General features: G+C 41.8%; 1 protein-coding gene across 1 annotated transcript in view; it reads right to left on the bottom strand.

Moving 5' to 3' along the window:
* fam222b (family with sequence similarity 222 member B) overlaps positions 1-23,359 on the bottom strand; it is a 42,474-nt gene extending 19,115 nt beyond the window's left edge. Inside the window, exon 1 of the mRNA XM_033045823.1 lies at positions 23,220-23,359. The gene's annotated coding sequence lies outside the window, so the exon portion shown is untranslated. The remainder of the gene's footprint in view (positions 1-23,219) is intronic.
* Between the last annotated feature and the right edge of the window lie 927 nt (positions 23,360-24,286).

Here is a 24,286-nt window from a genome sequence, read left to right as displayed (position 1 = left end):
ACATAGAACAGCGAAGATTTTCCTCTGGTATTTGACTCGTTCTAATTACCAATACTTGATGCATAGTGCGAACGCCATTTATAATCTTGGAGTCTTCATTTAGGTCACCGAATCTTGCCCTTTGTAAACATAATAAACCCAACTTCCTGGTCTGAAGAGATGCTGCATGTCTGTCCCGCTGAGTTACTCCAGCATTTTGTGTCTATCTTCGATTTAAACCAGCATCTGCAGCTCCTTCCGACACAAACCCAACTTCCTCATGCCTTGATTTCCTGATATGCATCCTGTCCCTTTCCATAGGGGAGAACTGTTGTAGGTTGGAAAGTTAGCATTCTATTTACTCGGAGGGTAAGCATGTAACCTGAATTTTAACAGAGCAGTCACACTCAATTAAATGAGTTTGAAAGAAACCACCCTTTAGTTTGCAAAATTCATGCCAGTTTTTAATCAAAATTCATTTCTAATTGTGGAGTCTATTTTATCAAAATATCTAGTGTTTAGTTTAGTTTAGAGATACAGCACGGAAACATGCCCTTCGGGCCACCAAGTCAGTGCCGACCAGCGATACCCACACATTAACACTATCCTGCACACACTAGGGGCAATTTGCAATTTTATCAAGCCAATTAGCCTACAAACCTATACATCTTTGGAGTGTGGAAGGAAACCGGAGCTCCCAGAGAAAACATTGCATTGAGAAAGACCACCAAAAAATGTAGGATCTTTGTGTAGGAAGGAACTGCAGATGCTGATTTAAACCGAAGATAGACATACAAAGCTGGACTAACTCAGCGGGACAGGCGGCATCCCTGGAGAGAAAGAATGGGTGACGTTTTGGGTCGCGACCCTTCTTCAGACTAGTCAGGGCTTCAGACTTAGGATCTTTGTGGTCTCTTTAAAAATATCAAGTTAACATGTTTCTGTTGCACAATTTCTTTGAAAAGCACAACTAACATAGTAGAAAACCAATAGCAAGGAACATCTACAGGTAGGTGCAAGAGTTTCCTGCAGCTACGCATAGCAAGCAACCTGAAGAGCATATTTATGTTACAATCTATTCACAGGCTACCATGCCGGAGTTTAAAATCAACCACCGTGTCTTACCACATTAACTTGCTCTCTGCTCTGTTAGAACACAGAATTGTATAGGACAGGCCAATAGCATGGGCCCACAAAGTCTGTGCGGAACATGATGCCAAGTTAAACTAATTGCCTCTGCCTGCATATGATCCATATTCCTCCATTCCCTGCATATCCATGTATTATATTGGTTATAAAGAACTCTGGGCTGACGACTTTCTGAATGGTGCTATGTAGAAAAATATTCTAACTTTCTTTATGAATATGAATCCTGCCAGCTCTGATCATTATCTTCACTGATTCTGAAGTCCCTCCATGGCTTGGAAAGTTTTCATTTTCTGCTCTAGTCCATACCAGACTTGAACATGGCCTTAGTAAGGTCGTCTCCAGCTAAAGCTAACACCAAGTTATCAAATTCAAAATATAGATTTTGCACTTCATAGATCTTGAAAGCAAAGTTACGAGGTATGCCACAAGTTACAGCACACCAAGAAATGACCTTGAAACAATAAAAAATCTGTTAACAAAACAGATCCAACTCACTTCAACCGGTGTTGCAGACTTAACAATACTAAGGGTCTGAATATATACTTTCAACTTGTGCAGTAAATACTAATATTCCAGACGTAAAAAGGGTCCTCGTTTCAATCCGCGGCCTGTGCTCAGTTAACCTCGGATCAGTCTGTTATAAATGATGAGTGTGAAAGGTGGGGTAACACGGAGGAAAGGAAGCACCTGTCTATAATCCAGAGTTATTTATCACACGGTTGTGATATGACCACCAACACCACCCCCAGCCCAACCACACACCGTGCTAATGCCCACATTAACAAATGGATGCTTGCTGGACTGTTCCATGCTCTATTCGGGGAGGGTACTGAGAACACCTCATAAATTACGTCACCCAGGAGACGGTATCATTAGAAGTTACCAGTGGGAAAAGGTAATAGAATAATAGGCAAACACAACTGCAAGCTCTGCTACCCAGCCCCAGTATAATATTTACTCGATCAGTGTGGAAAGGAGGTAGTTGTGCCTGTGCCAGATTAAAATGTATAGAGCCACTGACAATTAGATTTGAAATATGATCCCAGAGCAGCATAAATGGCAGAATATGACATACAATGTCCCAATTCCACACACTCTCACCTTGAGGGTAGACATCTCACGTTGAGACAAATGCAATGTACAACGACAACCACATCACCATACATAAATAAATGCCCAGTAAGCTACTTCTGCCGGGAGTCAGCAATATAGATGGCTGGCAGTCTCTAGTACCTTGACCCAATTATGACACTGAAACTCCATCTCAGCATATAACAGGATCTCTTGCAATTAACTAGCATAAGCCATTTCACATAAAAACACTTCAATAAAAGGTGCGTGGAATTTCTCAAAGCCAGCTCACTTCCGTTAGCTTGGCTTACTGTAAAGTTTGGTGTTAATTTGCTTCATTTTATTGGCTGTTCTGAACTTTTCCATTTATTATTCAGAAGCTGACAGCTGTCAGCAACAATATCTGCCAGCTTAATAGTCAAACTGATGTTAGTGGAACCAGAATGGATAGTGTAGAGCACATTTTGAGCATTACAGTAATAACAGATTGACAAATGAATTGCTAACATTTGACAATTCACATTCAAGAACCTGTGTCAATTATTTCTGAGTGCCTCGTACACTCCAAAAAATGAGAGCTTTCATACAACCATTGTTATTCAGCACAGGAACAGGCCTTTCGGCCCAACTCATCCATGCTAATCCCATTTGCCTGTGTCCCTCTAAACCTTTTCTATTAATGTACCAGTCCAAATATCCATTAAATTTTCTAATTGTACCCACCACTCTACTCTATGTGGGAGAAACTTTCCCCTCAGGACCGGAGATGGGGTTTACAGACAGTCTTAAAGGAAGAGAAAGGATAGGAAACTTGAATGGAATTCCTTACATATAGAAATAAATAGCTGAAAACAACAGGTGGGGGAATGAGAGTGAGAAAACAGAGAGTTATGGATAGGCAAAGCAAAACATGGCCAGGCCATAGAGGACTCAAGCACTTAAATGGAGGGCAGCATGAAAAGGCAGCATTGAATCAATTAGTACTAAAGGTCACAAAGTGATAAAGATTTCAGCAATATTTGGATCGAGACCAGGGTAAGACAGCATGGGGATGGTACAACAGAGTAGTGTCAAATTAGCACAAATAGCCTTATTTTATACAGTAGGTAACAAATACCATGCCTTAACCACAATTTCAAACAAACAAAAAATCAACAATCTCAGGTTTAGGAGTTTCTACATGTACAAGTTATATACGGTATATAAGTTATATACGGCAGCGGTGAGTTGCTGCCTTACAGCGCCAGAGACCCCGGTTCGACCCTGACTACGGGTGCTGTCTGTGCACAGTTTGTACATTCTCCCCAAGACCTCGCACTCCAAATACATACAGGCTTGTGGTTAATTAGCTTCGGTAAAGATTGTAAATTGTCCCTAATGTGTAGGATAGTGCTAGTGGATGGGGTGATCGCTGGTTGGTGTGGACTAGGAGGGCAAAAGGACCAGTTTCCGCGCTGTATTTCTAAACTAAAATAAACTAAACCTCCTGATTTCAGTTCCAAACTACTGATTGCAACAAGTGCTCCAGTGCCACCTTGTAACATTGTACCAACAAGCTGGAACAAAAACACAATGACAAACTGCAATTGTAACCATGGATACTTATCATGAGCTTCGATTCAAGATGCGAGCTGTGAATAGAAAGGCCAAGGAAAATGGTAATATGCACCTTGGTCAAGGGAAGTGATGGAAAAGAAAGGATTAACAAAATAACTAATCAGTACAGATTAAAAGAGACACAAAGAATTGGAGATTATAAGGTCTGAAACCAAACGCAAAGTGTTGGAAGAACTTAGTGGTTGCTCATGAGCGTGGAGAGAACGGATAGATAAGCGTTGCATACATAATGTTGATATGTTTGTTACAACAGAAACCTTAAGGAAGGCAACATTAAAATACAACTCAAAGCTACTAGGTACTAAAAACTGACAGCAAGTGTTTCTATAGATACTAAATAAAAGAGCATTAGTCCTATAGAAAGCGAGCCTCGGAAATAATAGATAATAAGGAGATGGCAGTTGAATTAAATAGGCATTTTGCAATTTTCTTCGAAGTAAAGGATAAAGGTAACACCTAGAAATCGCTCTAAACCATAAACTAGTAGGGAGAGAGGAACTCTGGAAAATACCAACCACCAGGGAAGTGATATTGAAATTATATTACGGGCATGGTGATGGTCCATGGGCTCCGATTAGACTTAATGCTACGATTTTGGTAGAGGTGGTAAAGATAATTCATGCATAATTTTAAATTTTTCAAGATTCCCTCGATTCAGGGAAAGTTCCACTAGGTTGCAAAAATAGCAATAATCAGAAAGGGAAAGAGAAAGAGGTAAACATAGAACAATAGACAATAGACAATACAACATAAGAACAGGCCCTTTGGTCCACAATGTCTGTGCCAAACATGATGACAAGATCATCTCTTAATTACCTGCACAAAATTCCATTCTATAGTTGGGTTTTGATAGGACTTCATTTTGGGGTCATGAAAGAAGTAGCGAGAGATAACTTATACATTGGTTACCAGTAGAAACAAAGAACTGCAGAAACTGGTTTACAAAAAAAAGACACAAAGTACTGGAGTAATTCAGGCAGCATCCCTGGAGAACATGGATAGGTGATGTTTCTGGTTGTAGCCCTTCTTCGTACATTTGTTTTAATTTTTCAAAATCTTAGATTCAGGGAAATTTCTATTCTACCACTGACGTGACTTCAAACATGTTGAAACGGATTGCAGATTTAACAACTAAATTTACAGTTTGGTGGAAGAGTGTGGGTAGTAGAAGCATGATATCTGGCAGCATGAATGTAGAATAGGTCATTCGTAAATATTTGAGGCTCATTCACAACTGGCTAACAATGGACCTGCAAATATAATCATTAAAGACTATGCATAATCAGAACTGATCTTGAATATAAAAGCCTCAACCATTTCTGTCCATCCAGAGAGATGCATAACTGAAGTGCCATTAACATGATAAGCGACAAGATGTTATTTTCCAGACAGCCCATATCATTAAGCCAGAGACACAAGAGCCTGCAGAATGTTGAAATCTACAATCTACAGCAGGTCAGACAGCATGCGTGGAGGGACATGAACAGAGGATGTTTCGGGTCAGGATCCTTCTTCAGACAGAGGGGAGTTAGCGGGTAGATAGAGGCAAAGGGAATGGGTGGGGAAAAAGCTGGCAAGTGATAGATGGATGCAGGTAAGAACGGGTTAATTAGCAAAGAAAGCCACTATATGCTGGAGTAACTTAGCAGGTCAGAACATAGATAGGTGACGTTTCAGGGATGTTTCCCTATTCTCCAGGGATGTTGCCTGACCCGTTGAGTTAAGTCAGCACTTTGTGTCTTTTTTTGTAAACCAGCATCTGCAGTTCCATGTATCTACAGGTTGATTAGCAATGAGTCAGGTGGGGAGAGAAGGGTGGAGATAGGAATCAACACAGGAGGTGATAAGTGGAGGAGGAAGAAAAATGGGGGACCCAGAGTGGGAGGGTAGGTGCTTGAGCAGATGAAAGTGGAGGAGGGGAAAGGAACTGGATGTCATGGGCAGAGAAGAGTGGAAAGAAAAATGTGCACCAGGAGGGGGATTGGTAAAGAAGGTGAACTGAAAATGGTGAATTCAATATTCATGCCTTTGGGTTGTAGGCTACCCATACAGAATATGTGCCGTTCTTCCAATTTGCATTTGGCATCATTGTGGCAGAAGAGGAGGCAGAGAATGGAGATATTGGTATGGAGAAAGGGAGGAGAATTAAAAGGGCTCCGAACCGGGATCTCCAGTTGTTTCTGGCAGACAGAGTTGAAGTGTTCAGTAATGTAGTCCCTGAAGTGACTGTCCCACTTGGGCGTCATTTGCGCGTCACGCAGGTGGAGAGCGAGGATTTTGAGAATCCCAAAATCCTGGGGCAGCCAGCGCTACCGCGCTTCATTGCATATGCCACCACGCGCGCGTCGTGACGCGTAAAGGATGTCGCATTAATGCGCAAATGACGCCCAAGTTAGACAGGCCCTTTAGTCTACACTTGGCCTCGCTGCTAGAGATGGCTACAGTGTGAACACCGAATTGAATACACAAAGTTTGAGGAGGTGCATGTAAATCATCAAACTGTTGGATTAATTACTGGCATAAATATTAATGAAAAAGTGAACTGGCTTCTACTAATGAAATTAGCCTACTTTCCACCATCCCCCAAAATCATGCGAGTAGTTTATTAATTAGGCTACGTCTCAAGTCAGATCAGATCAGCATATATTCTTACTCTTAACTTCACCTAATTCAGTGATTCCATTATTGTACTTTAATATTGCACTTTATCACCACATTATTGTACTTAAATACCACTCAGATTTTACCCTATAATCTTGCACCATTCTGCTGTTTTGAACTCGTTGTTGTATTTTTTTTTTACTTAGTGAGCTTTATGCGAACAGGAAATTTCATTGAACCCTGATGCGTAAAACAACAAACTAATCTAATCTAGTAAACATCAACATCCAGGGAGAGATCAAATTATTTTAACCAAGGATTAAATTGAATTTTTTTGCAGACCTGCATAAATTCTGCAGAAGAGCTTTTTTTTTGTGTGGGGGCCCTTTCTCTTATGCAGTATATGTTTTTATTTTATTTCTGTAAGGATATATTGTCCTGCCACAGAAGCAATTGGCCCGAAGGGGCTGTTTTTGTGTCGTATGACTCCATGGCTGTTCAGGCAAATGGTCAGGCAATATCTATGCACAAAAAGCACAGTCCACCCCAGGCACCAGCTATCTATTGGTACCAAGACCAAGACTACATAGAGCTGACTCTGCAAGATATTTGAAGATATTTTTAATGCTGCTTCCACAAACACTTCAAACCCACTGGAAAAATATGCAAACTAACATCGCCATTATATCTCAGGACAACATCAAGTACAATTTGGGACACAAAATACCAGACTAACTCAGCAGGTCAGGCAGCATCTCTGACGAACATGGATAGGTGACATTTTGGGTCGAGACCCTTCTGCAACCTATCCATGTTTGCCAGAGATGCTGAGTTACTCCAGCACTTTGTGTCCTTTTGTGTATTAGCCAGCATTTGCAGTTCCTTGTTTCTTGGGTCTTGGTCAGCCCAGCTGGGCAGGCTGTGTCACATGCATGCCCAACACCACACTTCCAAAACAGACATTATTCTGAGCTTTGACATGGGGCCAGAGGAAAAGATTCAATAATGTGCTCAATTCCTCACTAAAAAATTGGAACACCCCCTCCCCACTGACTACACATTTGGGCAAGTAATGAGAACTTGAATCTATGCAGGCTTGAGGTTATGATTGGTCTATTCATGTTGGACGATTTTAGCCCAACTCATGCACCCACACATGGTAATCATAAACTGTGATCATGGGACCTCAAGTTTGGGCTTTTATATTCAAAATGTTAGAGGCAAATACATTATCTACAAATCCATGGCTAACAGGTTGGTAGCTCAGAAACAGGCCCTTTAACCTAACTCATCCATGCCAACCAAGATCCAAAGCATACCACCTCATCTGTGAAATACGGTGGTGGTGGTGTTATGGCCTGGGCATGCATGGCTACTGAAGGTACTGGCTCACTTATCTTCATTGATGATACAACTGCTGACGGCAGTAGCATAATGAATTCTGATGTGTATAGACACATCCTATCTGCTCAAGTTCAAACAAATGCCTCAAAACTCATTGGCCGGCAGTTTATTCTACAGCAAGACAATGATCCAAAACATACTGCTAAAGCAACAAAGGAGTTTTTCAAAGCTAAAAAATGGTCAACTCTTGAGTGGCCAAGTCAATCACCCAATCTAACCCAACTGAACATGCCTTTTATATGCTGAAGAGAAAACTGAAGGGGACTAGCCCCCAAAACAAGCATAAGCTAAAGATGGCTGCTGCAATTCAGGCCTGGCAGAGCATCACCAGAGAAGACACCCAGCAACTGGTGATGTCCATGAATCGCCGACTTCAAGCAGTCATTGCATGCAAAGGATATGCAACAAAATACTAAACATTACTATTTTCATTTACATGACTTTGCAGTGTCCCAAACATTATGGTGTCCTGAAATGAGGGGACTTCTTTATAAACACTGCTGTAATTTCTACATAGTGAAACCAAAATGTATAAACATGGCTTTTATTAAAATCTGACAATGTGCACTTTAACCACATGTGATTTTTTTTTTCAATTACAAATCTCAAATCTGTGTAGAGGCAAATAAATAAATGATGGATCTTTGTCCCAAACATTATGGAAGGCACTGTATAAGATTACATTGAAACTAATAGCCTGTAATGGACATTTGCTTTGGATAAAAATGCATTAAAAAAAAAATCAATACAATCAATGGTATACAGTTTGCAACACAAAGTGAAGAGCTTTATGTCCCTGACAACAACCTGCTTTTTTCTACTCACCTTCCTGCCACATGTAAAAAATACACTTCAAACTTCAGATATCATTGCTGCACAGATCTGACCCACTTTCAGTAATTACAAAATCCATTGTTCAAATACTCTACAATGCCCTACATTTCACATTAGTTTCAAATTCTGGAATGAAAATATCATGATAATATAACAAGGAAGAGATCTCCCTATCACAACAAAGCAAAGGAAACAAAACTTGGGAATCGGGCCAGCACCAGCTCTGGGAAACTGGAGTCCAAATGGGAATTGAGTGATGTCATATCTTAAAATGTGAAGCAACACCAAGCCACTGGCCAGTCTTTAATAATGTAAACTGCAAATGGAAAAATATCAACCAGTAAAATTAATTTGTTGTATGCAAAATCTAAATTTCAGGCTTCTCCTATACCACAATTAGTTCAATGTCATACTCAAACAATGCTCTTCTCAACCGGGTCAAACAAGAATTCATAAGCGTTGTGTATTTAATACTATTCAAAGTCAGCTGTGTATGCCTCAATCTCTTGTGGTGTGTTTGCATAGAGTACATAAAGGCCAGATGTTCCTCAGAGCAATCAAGGTCACTCATCCATATCCACATTTTCAAATGCTTTGCATTTTTCAGTTATACACATTCACAAACAGAAGTGGGACCAAGGAACCTCCTAAGAGTATAAACTAGTGCTTCTCCACACATGGCTAATTGGCAGATTGAGCCTTCTTATTTTGATTTTATGTCCGCACGGATCCATACTAGCATTTTAGAATCAATCCCCGTTACAACTCTCTCAGCAAACTTGAAGCCATAATCTTCTTAAAGGTTATAAAGCTTGTTCAAAGATTTGAAACTGGCACCTGCAAAATACTAAGAAAAAATTATATTGCAGGATGTATAGAAACCATTTTGCTTTAGACACGATGACCAAGAACAAATGCACTCATTCCCTTATAATGGTTTAATAAAAATATTGCACTCAATTAGTTCATATTTAGTGATGCAAGAGGGTGTACCATCTCCCATTCAGTTCCAAATTCACATATACCGGCCCACACAATACCCCCGGAACAGCAAACCTTAACAGGAAATCAATAGTCCACTGATCTGATGGAAAAACTTTGATCATACCATACACGAGTACAGATCATACCATACACAAGTTAGTTGAAAAGAGAAAATAAAAAGACTGCAAAATACGGTGTCACAGTTAGAGAAAGTGCAAATGCAAAATAATTGCAAGAGCCACAGTGAGCTAGCTTGCAAGATCATCCTTAGCATTCGAGAGGTCCATTCAAAAGTCTGATAACGGTGGGGAAGAAGCTGTTCTTGAATCGAGAATGCAGAAGGAGTATAGTCAGAGGCTGAGAACGCAGCCATGTGGGGCATTGGTGTTGAGAATGATCCTGGACAGTGTTTTGCCGTCCATCCATACTGATTGAGGTCGATGGATCAGGAATTCCAGGAGTTCGGAGATGAGTCTGATGGAAATTATGGCGTTGACCGCAGAGCTATTGGCAATAAATAGGAACCTGACATAGGCGGCGCGACTCTCGTCAGCAGCGGCCTCTGCAGTCCGTCTGCGTTTTTATTATTTTATGTCTATGTTTTTATGTAGTTTTTGTTATTTTTGTTGGGGTATGTGTGTGGGGGGGGTGGGGGTGGTGTGGGGGGGTTGGGGGTAACTTTTAAATCTCTCCCTGCACGGGAGACCCGACCTTTTCTTTGTCGGGTCTCCGTTGTCGTTGGGGCTGCAACGAGGAGCGGCCTCCAACAGGAAGACCGGGGGCTCTGGTGCCGACTACTCACCTCACCGTCGCGGAGCTGGCCGAGTCCAGAGCGGGTGGAGCTGTGGTGGACGCTGCTGCGGCCCGACCCCCAGAGATTCGGTGGCTGCAACTGCGGGTTTGGCGGACGGTAACACCGGGAGCCCGCGGGTCCCTGGAGGGAGACCGCTTTTCGGGGCTTCCGCAGCGGCGACTTCGCCTGCCCGAGTTGCGGGGTTGAAGAGCACCTGGAGCGGGGCCTTACAGCACCGCCCCGCGCAGCTTGGAATGGCGGCGGGTCTCTGCGAGCGCACGCCGGGGGCTCTAACACCAAGACCCGGTGTGCGACTTTGCATCACCCCGCGTGGCTTTAATGGCCACGGGACAATTCGCCATCGCCCGCCAGGGGCTTTGACTTTGACTTTGACTCTGACATCGGGGGGGAGAGTGCAGTGGAGAGAGAAGTTTTTTTGTCCTTCCATCACAGCAATGTGATGGATGTTTATGTAAATTATGTTGTGTCTTGGGTCTATTTGTTTGTAATGTATGGCTGCAGAAACGGCATTTCGTTTGGACCTCAAGGGGTCCAAATGACAATAAATTGAATTGAATTGAATATCTTGTTATCCAGATGTTCCTGGGATGAGTATAGGGCCAGGAAAATGGGATCTGTATGGACCCGTTGTCACAGAAGGCAAATTGCAGTGGATTGCAGCTGTCTGGAATGCTTGAGATGATGTGTATCATGACCATTCTCTCAAAGCACTTCATGATGTTTGATGACCCACCATGACAGAACTCATTAAGGCATGCTACCCTGTTTTTCCATAGCACCGGAATAATAGTGGCTTTGTAAAGCAGGTGGCAACCTCAGGTTTTAGTAGGGAGAGGTTAAAAATGTCTGCAAATAATCCTACCAGCTGATCGTGCAGGTTATGAGGACACCTGTGACATTAAACTACCCAAGGGTTTAACCTACAGGAGTGCTGCAGCTTTCTTTTAGGGGGAAGGCCCAGCATAAAGCAGAAGAGAAAGGACAGACATTCCTAACTGCTTCTCGCAGTTTCAAGTAACACAAATAAGTCACCTTGCATATTCTGTGGTAGACTATGCACCAAATGTCACGAGAGTTTCTATAAATAACCATTTTAAAATGAAAGGTAGACACAAAATGCTGGAGTAACTCAGTGTGTCAGGCAGCATATGTGGAGGGAAGGAATGGGCGACATTTTGGGTTGAGATCCATTCCTTCTCTCCACAGATGCTGCCTGACCCGCTGAGTTACTCCAGCATTTTGTGTCTACCTATGATTTAAACCAGCATCTGCAGTTCTTTCTTACACCATTTTAAAATCCTTGTGTTATGTCTCAGCTAAAGTGGCAGTGACATGCAGCACTTCAAAGCAAGGTAACAGTGCAGTAGGGATTGCTGAATAAAAAGGAACAATTTAATGAAACTTTCATTTAATTTGTACTTATTATTGCATCCTATTGATTGCAAACAGACCAGACGGGTGGATGACACAGAAAATGAAACAAAATAAATATGCACCCTGATCCAGTAACATGCTAGTCAAACACCAACCATAAACAAGAGATTAAAATAATATATTTGCGGCCACTACCGTTCTAATGTTCAAGCTGAACTGCCAGATATGCTCGAGTCAGAAATATCTGGTTTCAAGATGCATGGAAGATTTCAGCAGAAATCTCACACCAATTCCACGCTGAAGGAGAGAGGTCCCATCTCTCCAAAAGAGACGTTAAATTGAAGCTCCATCTGCTCTCAGTTGGCATTATTTTAAACAAAAACTTTTCCCTTAAGCAAATAAAAGCAGACTGCTGGAGGAACTCAGCGAGTAAAGCACCATATGTAGAGGGAAATGGATAGACAATGCATTGGGTCAGGAGTCAGACTTCTCCAGGCATCAAATCAGCAGGACACCCGAGACCATATCCAAGGAGATGGGGGTTTTATTTGACACATTTTCATCCTTTTCAAATCTCTGGTCTACGGAAAGGAACTGCAAGATTCAAAACACGGAGTGAAAGGAGATGTTACTTGCCAACCAGTCATTTAACTCAAAATGACTCAAACTGCTGGAGTAACTAATCAGATCAGGCAGCATCTCTGGAGATTGTGGATAGGTGCCATTTCAGGTTGGGGTCTTTTTCAAACTGGGAGATTGAATACAGCAATAAATATGACTGCAAAATAATAGAATGGTGCGAGATTGTAGTGCAAATAAATACCAAAGTATAATAACTGAATAACCAAATAAGGTAGAGTTAAGAATAAAGAGGTCCACTGTTCAGGAAATCAAGAGGCCAGTCGCAAGTGGAGGCTCCAAGGCCAAGGTCTGGAAATTTAGGGATGCTTAAGGGGTTGGACAGGCTAGATGCAGGAAGATTGCTCCCGATGTTGGGGAAGTCCAGGACAAGGGGTCACAGCTTAAGGATAAGGGGGAAATCCTTTAAAACCGAGATGAGAATAACTTTTTTCACACAGAGAGTGGTGAATCTCTGGAACTCCCTGCCACAGAGGGTAGTCGAGGCCAGTTCATTGGCTATATTTAAGAGGGAGTTAGATGTGGCCCTTGTGGCTAAGGGGATCAGAGGGTATGGAGAGAAGGCAGGTACGGGATACTGAGTTGGATGATCAGCCATGATCATATTGAATGGCGGTGCAGGCTCGAAGGGCCGAATGGCCTACTCCTGCACCTAATTTCTATGTTTCTATGAACCTGTTTGGCATGATGGTGTTGAAGACTGAGTTGCAGTCAATGAATAACATCCTGACATAGGTGTCCTTACAGCCAAGGTGATCTAGAGCTGAATATAGGAGATTGTGTCATCTCCTTCCTATTTTACTTGTATCCACATTGCAAGTGGTCTAAGGTACACAAAAATGCTGGAGAAACTCAGCGGGTGCAGCAGCATCTATGGAGTGAAGGAAATAGGCAACGTTTCGGGCCGAAACCCTTCTTCAGACTCAAATGGTCTAGATTGTCCAGCAGACTGGTGCTGCTGATATAGGCCTTCACCAATCTTTCAAAGCACCTCATTACAGTTTTGGTTCAATTTACTGGGCTGTAGCCATTGAGGCAGCTCACTTTACTTTTCTTGGGGACTGGAATGATGGAGATTTCCTTGAAGCAGATAGGGACAACAGACTGTTGAAGTGAAAGATTGAAGATGCCGAAGATATGCACTATGGACCCGCACACAGAAATACTGATCCAACTAATTTTAGGACTACAGTGAAAAGATTGCATCTAAAACTGATCCTTCCACATCAATGGGAAACAGTCACTACTTAAGCCACAATGTCACGAAGAAACCATGTAAGCACCATTGGTGATATGTTATGGTGTGAACATCTGAACCAATTGCACATGAAGTTACATCTTATGTGGAGTATTTATGTGACAGAGCTTCCATTACCAGTGATAACAATCTTCACTACCACATCTCTAAGGATTCAATTTTCTGTTAAGACCCATGTTGTTACTCAGAAAAAGTCTGAAGGTGAATATTTTAATCAGCCTCGGGTTTATACCACCTATTTCCTTTATCAATGAGGACACTAATCACATAAGACTTAAGTTTAACATTAAAATGATGGAAAACTACAGATTCATATAACATAGACCTTTGACCCATTGTGCCTATGCCAGCTCTTTGCAAAGCAACCACCCTCAACAACATAAGCCAATGAGTTGAGAAATGTGGACAGATGCCTGGGCTCACAACTGTTAAGAAAAGACAATTTATTCAGAATACATTTTAAAAGATTCTGACGTCACTTTTTTTGGGCAGAATCCACAGCAAGCTCTTGCAATAAAAGGAAGCACAGCTATGAATAGAGATATGTAATTCTCCTCCGCCCGTTGTTTTTTTATTTGGTGTTACTGCCGTTTCTGTCATTTTAAATCAATAAAAAGGAATCTGCATTGACAGGAGAACAACCCAATTATCTTACTGCCACCATTCTCGGTCCTTTCAAACATATTCCATTGGTCCTAATCTACTCTTCACTCCTGCTAAAACGCAAACCCCCTTTCAGGTACTTATCCAACTCCCTTTTCAAAGTAATTATTAAAATCAGCTTTCAGGCAATGCATTCCTCATCACTGATGATCTATATCAGTACTGTATTCACAAGCACTGCTCTAACACCCACATACACCTCTTAAGACATTTGTGAGGGAAAACAACACTAATCTCAACTATGAGCTATGGACTGTCTTCAGTTGCATTAAGGACTCTGGGGGGTTTTTTTTGCACTAGTATTGGGGATATTAATTTATTGAATTTTTGTTTATAATATTATCTATGAGCATTTTGCTTACCGTGACTGTAAGTAACAATTTCACTGCTGCAGGTAAGGATGTAATTGTTCTGTTGTCAGTGCATATGACAAATAAACTCTTGATTGGGCTGAATATCGGACTATCCCACTACATTTTGCTTTGAAATATAGAAATAGTATATATATTAAAAAATGTCCAACTGTATCTGAAAGGAAAAATCATGGTGATTATTTCTGATGGGAATCCATCCAAATGGAATGTTAAAGATTTACAGCATCTGTAGTTTTCCCTTTTTAGGAATCATGCATCTGCAAATCTGTCGAGTCAACAACTGGGTCAAAGTAATTTCCATTTTTCCAGGAATAATAGCACCCGGTAATATTTTACACAAATTTCTTCATAAAACTTTGAATAGCTCTTCATGGTATTAGATCACGCCAAGCCCTGGGGACTTTTACCATGAGGTGTAATGTATTTATTCTTAGTTTGCCATTTGTTTTGCATAATTACAACCACAGTTTTCTCTAGCAGTTAATTATACATAATTAGACATTAGCCTGGATTTACACCAAGTTGTCAGTGGCAACCAACTTGCCCTGGCTTGTAAAATGTAACAGATTTTTTTTAATGCCGTGGGTATCTAACAAAAACGATCTGTGCTAATATGAGCTCTCTTTCAACTGGCAAAAACAGTTCAATAGATCTGAGGCCATTCTCATGAACGTACTCAGCTTAACCATAGCAACAGCCTACATTCTAGGTATGTGGCATTCTGCAGCAAATCATACATGTGATTGGCAGTAGGATATGCTACCCAAATATAGCAATCAAATGCAGATAAAATATCAGCTTTCCACTCAGCTCTGGAATTCCATTCTCATCTCTGTTGAGAGACTCTTTAAAACGTAATCTTTCAATCATGCTTTTACTCACCTACACTCATGACCACATGACTCCATGTTAAATTCCATGTGATTATTGCTTCTTTGAAATTCCTCTGGATGTTTATACCAAGTTAGAGGCGCTATATGAGTATGTAATTGTCAATGATAAGTCACTTTTCCTAACCTTGCAAAGTTTTCTGATGTACTGTACTGGCACATTAGGTTAAATCCTATGTATAAGCACACACATTTCAAAAGGGGTAGTGGGAAGAATAACCAGCTCCCCAATTTCAAGATTATTTTCCAACAGATTAATATTTTCAGATCTTTCCAAAAAGCAGGATTTTGTACGGGGAGAACAGACGATTTGATTACTTTTGCTGAACACACACTTGTAATTCATGATCGAATTCAATTAAAGAGCATTTGGCCTTTTTGTTATCTCATCCAATGTAATTCTACGCTCTATGATAGGTAAAATTATTCCAGAATGGGATCTCTAGATTAAATGCACAAGTAGGTATAATCCAACATACAAGCATCTCATAGTCATATAGCGTGGAAACAGGCCCTACGGCCTCACTTGCCGACAACAGCCAACATGTCCCAGCTACACTAGTCCCACCTGCCAGCATTTGGCCCATATCCCTCCAAATCTGTCGTATCCATGTACCTGCCTGTTTCTTAAATGTTAGGATAGTCCCTGCCTCAACTCAACTCAAAGGGCGGTTACGGTGGCACAGCGAATGCAGCGCCGGAAACCCGGGTGCGATCCTGACTACGGGTTCTGTCCGTACGGAGTTTGTATGTTCTCCCCGCGACCTGCATGGGTTTTCTCAGAGATCTTCGGTTACCTCCCACACGCCAAAGGCATACAGGTTTGTAGGTTAATTGGCTTGGTAAATGTGAAAATTGTCCCTTGTGGGTGCAGGATAGTGTTAATGTGCGGGGACCACTGGTCCACGCGGATCCGGTGGGCCGAAGGGCCTGTTTCCGCGCTTTATCTCTGAACTAAACTAAAACTACCTCCTCTGGCAGCTTGTTCCATACATCCATCACTCTTTGTGCGATAAAACATCTACTTTTCAATAGAGATAATGGGAAATAATCTGCTCTCCAATTTTAAGATAATTTTCAATTCCTTCTTCACATTGCCACATCTACCATTCTGAATTAGACTTTAAACTGATAAAGTTCTTTCACTGTGCATGGTCACGATTCCTGCAGCTCTATGAACCATGCTTTTGGGAAATTCCATAGTTTTCAGTATAAGATGCTGCAAGTAATAGAACATAGCAATTTTTCCTCTACAATAAAGTACTGAATGAATCTGAAGAAGGGTCCCGACCCGAAATGTCACCCATCAATTTTCTCCAGAGATGCTACCTGACCTGCTGAGTTACTCCAGCATTTTGTGTCTGTTACTGAATGAACCAGTTGTACATATTTCATGCATTGTTGTTTAAATAGGCTGTTTTTAGAAACTTCCTAATAAGAATAATTCTTTTAAAATAGTTTGCCATGATTTCCTTTTCTATTGAGACCATAATCAACCGAAATATGCAGCCTCTTCTTCTGCCTAAACATTATTTTTCTATCACTCTTTTTCCTCTCTCTCCATGCCACCCAAGGCTGGTGCTCCACATACTGAGCAGTAACAAATTAAGCCCATTGCTTCTGCTACAAGTCACAGCACATTTGAAAAGAGTTTAAGACCTTGTTATATCTTTTTGCATTTTAATATAAATTGTTGGTTAATTATCAACATCTACATTACCTCAGAAGACTATCTGCCAAATCACATTTTATTCTCTCAGGATGTAAAACCCCTGATGTAGACAGAGTAAAATCTATGTGAAAGATTTATTTGTGATATATAAAAACCCTCTAATGGATTTCAGGAGGATTAAACAAACCAAGCAGCAATGGTGGAAAAAATATAAAACTTTTCCTCATTGTTGCTAATATGAATGTTTCAAATAACTTAAAATTGACTTTAGCTGCAATACAAATAAATCAATTTGGGATAGTTTCAGTCCCTGTAGATTAAAATTTAATTTGTTTTGAAGTAAAATGGTTTAAGTTGAAAAGGAAGCAAATGCAGCTGTGCTGCTATTACAGTAATAGCAGTAGACTGCCCATATTAATTGACCAAGGTCACATCCAGTAACTAAAGTGAGGGAAAAAAGGCTTCTTTGATGACTCAGTGAAGAATGAAAAAAGATTTATATGGATGATACCAGATATAACGGATTATAGCCATTGGAAGGAATGAACAAAGTGGTTATTTTCTCTGCAAAAGGAAAGTCACAGGAGTAACACAATTGGTGTCTTTAAAATTCCAAAAAGATGGACAAAGTGATTCCCCCCTTATTGTCCAAAATCAAGTCCATAGATATAAAAGATGATCATTATTAGCAAAGAGAGAAAAGTAAGAATGCAATTTTAAAAATAAAGAAAGCTAAACATACTGGAACCTAATGGATAGGTGGATCCAGGTAGGGGATGGGGAATAAGCTGATGATAACATGAGGGTAGAACCTGGGGGGAGGGGAGGGTGGCGGTGGTGTGGGAGGAATGATGGGCAGATGGAACCCAGTGAGAAGGAAGCAGAGGGGTGCTAGGCAGATAGAAAGAACCGTGGGGGAGGATGTGATAGGCAATTCAAATCAAGTGAGAGGAGATGCCAAGCAGATGGATCTAGTTTTTGCATTAGTGAATGAAAGCATTCCCTTTCTTCCTATTTTTATTCTTCATTTTATGAAGTTTAATCATATTTGACAAACATGCTTGAATTTTCTTTGAAGAACTGTCAGGGAAAGGCAATAGAGGGAAACCAGAAGATGTGGTGTATTTAGATTTCCAAAAGACATTTGGCAATATGCATAAATTAAGAGTACAAGGTATCCAAAATATTTTAGAATCAAATAAATTTAGGGTGTCACATGGAAAACAAATAGGTAGAATAAATAGTTTTTTTTCAGACTGGAGGGGTAGGAATATTGGCAAGTCCCAGGGTTCGGTTGGGTGAGAAAGAAGTGCAGATGCTGGTTTAAATCGAAGGTAGGTACAAAATGCTGGAGTAAATCAGCAGGCGAGGCAGCAGCATCTCTGGAGAGAAGGAATGGGCGACGTTTCAGTTCAAGACCCTTCTTCAGACTGATGTCAGGGGAGGGACAAAGGTAGAATGTAGGCGGAGATAGTAAGACTAGCAGGATAACTGGGAAGGGGAAGGGCTATCTGAAGTTAGAGAAGTCAATGTTCATACCTCTGTGGTGTAAACTACCCAAGCAAAATATGAGGTGCTGTTCCTCCAATTTGCACTGGGCCTCACTCTGACAATGGAACAGACAGGACAGAAAGGTCAGATTGGAAATGGAAGGGGGAGTTGAAGTGCTGGGCCACCGGGAGATCAGATAAGACGGACTGAGCGGAGGTGTTCAGCGAAACGATCCCCGAGCCTGCGCTTGGTCTCGCCGATGTAAGGAAGTTGACATCTGGAACAGTGGATAAAGTAGATGAGGCTGGAGGAGGTGTAAGTGAACCTCTGCCTCACCTGGAAAGACTGTTTGGATGGAGTCAAGGGGGGAGGTAAAGGGATAGGGTTGCATCTCCTGTGGTTGCAGAGGAAAGTACCTGAGGAAGGGGTGGTTTGGGTGGGAAGGGACGAGTTGACCAGGGAGTTACGGAGGGAATGGTCTCTGCGGAAAGCAGAAAAGGGTAGAGAGGGTAGATTTGGCCAGTAGTGGGATCCCGTTGGAGATAGCGAAAATGTTGTATGATTATATGCTGTATACGACGGCTGATGGGGTGGAAGGTGAGGACAAGGGGGACTCTGTCCTTGTTACGAATGTGGTGAGGGGGAGTAAGAGGGGAGCTGCAGGATATAGAGGAGATCCTAGTGAGAGCTTCATTTATAATGGACTTTAGGGAACCTCTGTTCCCTAAAGAATGAGGACATCTCCAATGCCATGGTATGGAACACCTCATCCTGGGCACAGATGCGGCGTAGACGGAGGAATTGGAAGTAGGGGATAAAGTCTTTACAGGAAGCACGGTGGGAAGAAGTGTGGTCCAGATAGCTATTGGAGTCAGTATGTTTGTAGTAGATGTCGGTCAATAGTCTGTTTCCTGTGATGGAGACGGTGAGATCCAGAAACGGTAGGGAAATGTCGGAAATGGTCCAAGTGAATTTCAGTGCAAGATGGAAATTAGTGGTGAAGTTGATGAAGTCAGTGAGTTCTGCCTGGGTGCAGGCAATGCAGTCGTCAATGTAGCGGAGGTATAGTTCGGGGATAGTGCCTGTGTATGCCTGGAACAGGGATTGTTCGACGTACCCTACAAAGAAACAGGCATAGCTAGGGCCCTTGGATCCAGATGAAGTGGGTGGAATCAAACGAGAATTTGTTGAGGGTAAGGACCAGCTCTGCTAGGAGGAGGAGAGTACTTGTAGATGGAAATTGGCTGGTTCTGCAGTCAAGGAAGAAACAGAAAACTTTCAGACCCACCTGGTGGGGGATGGAGATGGAGAGTCACGGGACAATCATATTAAAGATGAGGGAGTGGGGGCCTGGAAAGCGCAAGTCATTGAGTAGACGAAGAGCATGTGAGGCGTCTTGGACAAAGGTAGGGAGGGATTAGACCGGGTTGGGGGGGGGGGATAGGATGCAGTCGAGGTATGTGGAAACTAATTTGGTGGGGCATGAACAAGCAGAAACAATGGGTCTGCCAGGACAGTTCTGTTTGTGGATTTTGGGGAGAAAATAAAATCGGGCCGTGCGGGACTGGGGAACGATAAGGTTGGAAGCTTTAGAGGGCAGAGAGCCGGAAGTAATGAAGTCAGTAATGGTGTTTGAGATTAAGGTCTGGTGCTCGTCTGTGGGGTCATGGTCCAAGGATAAGAAGGAGGAGGTGTCTGAGAGTTGTCGCCTGGCCTCAGTCCGGTAGAGGTCAGAGTGCCAGACTACCACGGCACCTCCCTTGTCGGCGGGTTTGATGATCAAGTCGGGATTGCTGCAGAGTGAGCAGAGGGCTGAACGTTCGGGGGGGGGGGCCCATGAGGACCATTATATTATAGATGTCAGGATCAAACAAAGGGTGATAAATGCAAAAGAAAGAGCCAGTCATTTAAAAATGAGATGTGTTGAAATGTATTCTCTTAGATGGTGGTGTATCACTGCAATTCTCTTATCTCAAGTATTGTAGAGGCCAGATTATTAGATATGGTTAAAGATGAAAGCAGATAAATATTTGCAAAATGGAGGAATTGAGTTGAGGCCAGCAAAGATCAGTCATGATCATATTGAACTGTGAGATAGGCTTAAGGAATCTAGTGGCCTACTCCTGTTCCTATTTTCCTGTTCCGTTCAGCCCATTTACAAATGCATGCAAACAAATCAAGTTAAATACGACTTTTAGACAGTAAGTTATACCACAAAGTATGTACACTATTACATGTTCTTTTTTTAATAAATGGCAGCCACATGGGAACAATCAACTGACATGTATTTTAAATCTAACTACCAGGAAAATTAATGTCCACTCACTGTAATTGGTCCAATTAATACAAATAGGTAGAAAAACATTTTTATTGCTAGATTTTTCTAAACATCATAAGATGCCAACCAAAGCATATACAAAAAACATTGGAAATTATATTACAGCTCAAGTTTTAAGTAAACAGCCTGCACATCCAAAGGCGGCATTGTTACTCAACTGACTGAGTAGAAAATCCAATTTTTTAAATTTCAAAATAGACTTTATTCAGGTAATAAATATATACAATACATGAACCGTGCAAAAAATTCATCTGACATTTCCGGAGGCTATACAAACATTCAATACTGTTTACACACAAGGCTCAAATTTCACAAATTTATCCCCACCCTTGCCACTCATGTGGCCCACTGGCGTGGAATCCCTTCCCTTATTTTGATGGGCATCTCCACCACACCCTGCCCCCCATGTCCAGCAGCGGAATCTAAATGCAAGAGCCTGCATTACCCAGAGCCACAAAGTACAGACTGTGTAAATGACATCTTGAGGATTAAACTGATGAAATTTGCTTAGCAACCAACTCATTAAAAGCAGAGTTCAGAAACATGGCAGCAATCCACTTACTCCCTTATCTCCCCTGCAAAAGATAACACAGTCTCCAGCTGCCATCAGTCTCAGTAGCAGCTTTTTCGGAAACTTCAGCCCTATGTTCATAAAATATTTTCCCAACATTAAAAAAAAAGAAATATTTGATTACTGAAGTGTTTTGGAAGGTCACATCAGGAAAGGTGCTATAGAAATGCAAGTCTAAAAAGGACACAAAATATCTAATTTCCATGTATTTTGCCTTCCTTCACATATTATTAAAAGGGCTGTGGGGGCAGGAATGGTAGACACACTGGAACCTGAACATTGCACAACTAAAATTAATTGTTATTCTCTAAGGAGGATGGCTGCTGAAGAAGGGATGTGCATGGGGACATTTGTTAACTCATAGCAAGCGCTACACAAATGATTAGTCACGCTTGATTCCTACTAATCAATTCAATCTAAACTGGTTTTAAAAACGCAGGACTTGGTTTGGTATGGGGAGTAGAGTCGCCTCCATAACAATGGCGTGCTGGAAAGATTGCCTCGACTGATTGAACTGTGCATCAAGCCACAAGGTTACGCCACACAGCAAAAACCTCCAGCCTTTCAGATGAAAAAGGACTGACAACTTTGACTTTGTCCCCTATCCACATTAATCTTCATGTGACAGAGACGCAGCCTTGGTTTCATAAAGATCTCTATAGGGTTTGGAGATCGACACAGAACGCCATTCCTTGAAAATTCTCCATCTAAAGGCCAATCTTTTAAATATTTATCCCTTTCATTTCCATTAACCGTGGCATCTTAGAGAGGAATTTCATACACGTACATACAGTATTGCACTTAAAGAAAATATCTATTCATTTAAAAAATGATCTTGGAGTTTATTTTTTTCAAAGTTAACTTTTAATACTTTTTTAGATTGCAAGGAAAAATCAGTGACACCACTTCGACTTCAGCAGCGTTTGTAATTTGAACTAAGCTCCATCCAGTGAACGGGAAAACAGATATAATCGACATTGATCACTTTCTGGATCGAAACGGGAGATTTTTAGACATTTAAAAGTTAAATGGATACAACCGGTGGATCTTACTCTCAAATTATTTCGGCAACCACCACACTCGAGAGTCGATGAAATATGTTTTTCTTTTTTATATACATTAATGTTTCTTTTTTAAATCTCTCCCAGAATAAAATTTAATTTAAAGAGCAAAAAGAAAACCCTCAGCTTTTCAAGCTCGAGCCCTGCCAGGCACAAGGCGGCAGCTGGTATGATTGACACCAGCGCCGACCAATGGATGACCAGGGTTCCCATAATCGCCCCGCCTATTGAGGGCAAAAGGAGCGAATCGACGCAGAAACTCCGCGGAACTTCCGCTGGCAAGTCCGGTTACCCGGCGCCCGCCCGCCCGCCCTCTTTTGTTAACTCTCCGACGCCACCACAATATATATATATTTTTTTTTTTAAAGAGTGAACCCTGACAGATTCGGAAGGGGGAAGTAATTAGGTAAACCATGGAGGCAAACGGACACTTACTTTCTGTGGAGCTGACAGGACTGCATAGTTAAACTGTGGGTAAGGTCATGGATTCGTTCGCTCCTTCGACTCGCGCTGCTTCTGCGGCAAAAAAAAAAACCAGACGCAGCAACTGATGGCGCACGCGCACTGGCAGCTCCGAAGTGCGCATGTCGGCTCCCGGCGCCCAGCCGAGCATGCGCAGTTACTTCGGCCGAGAGTGCACGGTCATTGCCAAAGATCCTATATCTTTGGTACACAGAAATGCTGGAGAAAGAAGGGTTGACGTTACCTGTTTCCTTCGCTCCATAGATGCTGCTGCACCCGCTGAGTTTCTCCAGCATTTTTATGTACCTTCGATTTTCCAGCATCTGCAGTTCCTTCTTGGACCTGTCTTGGTAGATAAAATGCTGGAGAAACTCAACGGGTGAGGCAGCATCTATGGAGTAAAGGAATAGGTGATGTTTCGGGTCGAGTCCCTTCTTCAGACTCGACCCGAAACGTCACCTATTCCTTCGCTCCATAGATACTGCCTCACCCAGAGTTTCTCCAGCATTTTATCTACCTTCGATTTTTCCAGCATCTGCAGGTCCTTAAACACGACCTGTCTTGGTGGCCAATAGCAGAACACCCGCTCCTTCCAAATATTTCACTTAATTTTCATTCCAAGATTTGGAGTACTTTGCAGTAACTTTTTTCACCTTTTCATCTTCGCCCCTGCTCATTTTTATTAACAATTATATTTTATGAAGAGAAAAGTTCTTGGGTTTGCAGGAATTTGTTGGAATTGCAGCGAATTGACCACACAAACAAATCCGTTTTCCAGGCCCCCATTCCCTCATCTTCACCATGTCGTCACTCTACACCTCCACCCCCCACCAGGAGGGTCTTAAAGCCCTCCATTTCTTCCTCGACCGCAGAACCAACCAATCTCTGTCTACTGATACTCTCCTCCGCCTAGCGGAGCTGGTCCTTACCCTTAACAACTTTTTGTTTGACTCCTCCCATTTCCTCCGAATCCAGGCGTAGCTATGGGCACGCGCATGGGCCCATGCTATGCCTGCCTCTTTGTAGGGTACGTCGAACAA

The sequence above is a fragment of the Amblyraja radiata genome, chromosome 28 (assembly GCF_010909765.2).
Source record: "Amblyraja radiata isolate CabotCenter1 chromosome 28, sAmbRad1.1.pri, whole genome shotgun sequence".
Classification (NCBI taxonomy): domain Eukaryota; kingdom Metazoa; phylum Chordata; class Chondrichthyes; order Rajiformes; family Rajidae; genus Amblyraja; species Amblyraja radiata.
The sequence above is the reverse complement of the archived record's forward strand: the minus strand, read 5'-3'. Positions and strand labels throughout refer to the sequence as shown.